Source organism: Octodon degus, unplaced genomic scaffold (assembly GCF_000260255.1).
Source record: "Octodon degus isolate 3935 unplaced genomic scaffold, OctDeg1.0 scaffold00126, whole genome shotgun sequence".
Lineage (NCBI taxonomy): Eukaryota > Metazoa > Chordata > Mammalia > Rodentia > Octodontidae > Octodon > Octodon degus.
In genome coordinates this window covers 5,527,310-5,529,130 of record NW_004524702.1, presented here as the reverse complement: position 1 = coordinate 5,529,130, position 1,821 = coordinate 5,527,310, and the positions used below count along the sequence as shown (strand labels likewise).

At 42.2% G+C, this 1,821-nt stretch overlaps 1 protein-coding gene across 1 annotated transcript in view; it reads left to right on the top strand.

Annotated features, from left to right (window-relative positions):
- Positions 1–1,821, top strand: part of Smarcc1 (SWI/SNF related, matrix associated, actin dependent regulator of chromatin subfamily c member 1) — a 175,053-nt gene that overhangs the window by 24,954 nt on the left and 148,278 nt on the right. The gene's annotated exons all lie outside the window — the stretch shown is intronic.

Below are 1,821 nucleotides of genomic sequence, written 5' to 3'. Positions count from 1 at the left end.
AGTAACAATTTTTTTCTGAAATGTTATATTTAAACAGTCTGTTTTTAAATTTATCAATGGAGTTCATAGTAAATCACTCGTTCATCTATTAGTGTTTCTTTTTTTGGTGGGGGGGAAACCTGGGATCAAATTTAGGACCTTTTGCTTGCCAGGCAGGCACTTTATGCTGCTAAGCTATCTCCCTGGTTCTTTTATTTTAAAATAGGGTCTTGCTATTTTATTCATACCAGCTTTGAACTCACCATGTAGCTCAAGTTGGCCCCAAATTTACCACCATCCTTCTGCCTCTTCCTCCCACATGCTGGGCGAATAGGTATGTACCCCACATCCAGCTAGTGTTTCCTTTTGAAATAGTTTATTTTTTCAAAAGGTAGATGTGTGCTCGGCAGGCTGCATACTGAGATGCCTCCCTGCCCTTAAGAATTTTTTTTTAAATATTTTATTTTTTGAGACAGAATATACGAGGCCTTAAGGGCAGGCCTGTTAAGGCATGAGGATCTGGGGATTGAACCACAGAATCCTGAGCCTAACTTCTTTGCTTAAGCAGGCACTTAAACAACTGAGCTAATGGGCAGGCCCCCTAAAGTAAGGTATCAGAAGAAGGAAAAATTGTCAAGATGGTGGCGTATGCTTGTAATCCCAGCACTTGTGAGGCTAAGATAGAACTTGCAGCAGGTCCTACTTTAGCTTCCCAAGTGCTGAGATTACAGCACTGCGTGTTTTTTAATTTTGAGAGAAAGTCTTGCTGAGTTGCTCATACTGTCTTGCAACTTTTTGTTTGTTTGTTTGTTTGTCTTTGGCAGAACCGGAGATTGAAGCTCAGGCCCTTGTGCTTGCCCGGGAAGCACTTATTCCACTGAGCCATCTCCCCGGCCCCTGTCTTGCAACTTTTGATCCCACTATCTTCAATCTCTGTCTTTTTCCTTAGTAGCTGGGATTATGTAGATGGGTCTCTGGGCCCAGCAATATGAGGTGTTTTTTTTTTTTTTTTTTTCCGGAACTGGGGATTGAACTCAGGCCCTTGTTCTTGCCAGGCAAGTGCTTGTTCTACTGAGCCATCTCCCTGGCCTAATATGAGTATTTTTTAACTGATGCTTTTCAAGGTTGTTTATTCAGAAGATAATAATGTCAATTGAGTTTATTTATTTTTTTTTTTTTTAATTTTTTTTTATTTGTGTGTGTGTGTGTGGTCAGCTCAGCCCACCAGGGGGTGGGGCCGGCCGGCATGTGGTGCTGGGGGATTGAACCGTGGTCCCTGTGCTTTGTCAAGCCTGCTCCAAGTAGGTGCTTTAGACCACTGAGCCATCTCACCAGTCCTGTCAATTGAGTTTAAAAGGAAGTATTTCTTACATGTTTTTAGAACCATTTCTTCATTTCTCTTAAAAGTTGGGCGTTAGTGGCATGTGTCTGTAAACCAAGAACTCTGGGAGGCTGGGATAGGATGGTTGCAAGTTCAAGATCAGTCTGTGCAATTTAGCAAGTGAGTGAGACCTTGTCTCAATTAAAAAAGGGTCTAGAGGCCGGGGAGATGGCTCAGTGGAATAAGCACTTTCCTGGCAAGCATAAGGGCCTGAGTTCAATCCCCGGTTCCGAAAAAGAAAAAAAAAAAAGAGAGGGTCTAGGGATGGAACTAAGGACAAAGGCACTGCTTAATCCCTAGTGCTGGAGAAAAAGTTTTTATTTATTTATTTTTTTTTGTTTTTTTTTTTTTAAATTTTATTTATTTATTTATTTATTAGAGAGAGAGAGAGAGTGGTGTGTGTGTGTGTGGCCAGCTCAGCCCACCAGGGGGCGGGGCTGGCTGGCATGTGGTGCTGGGGG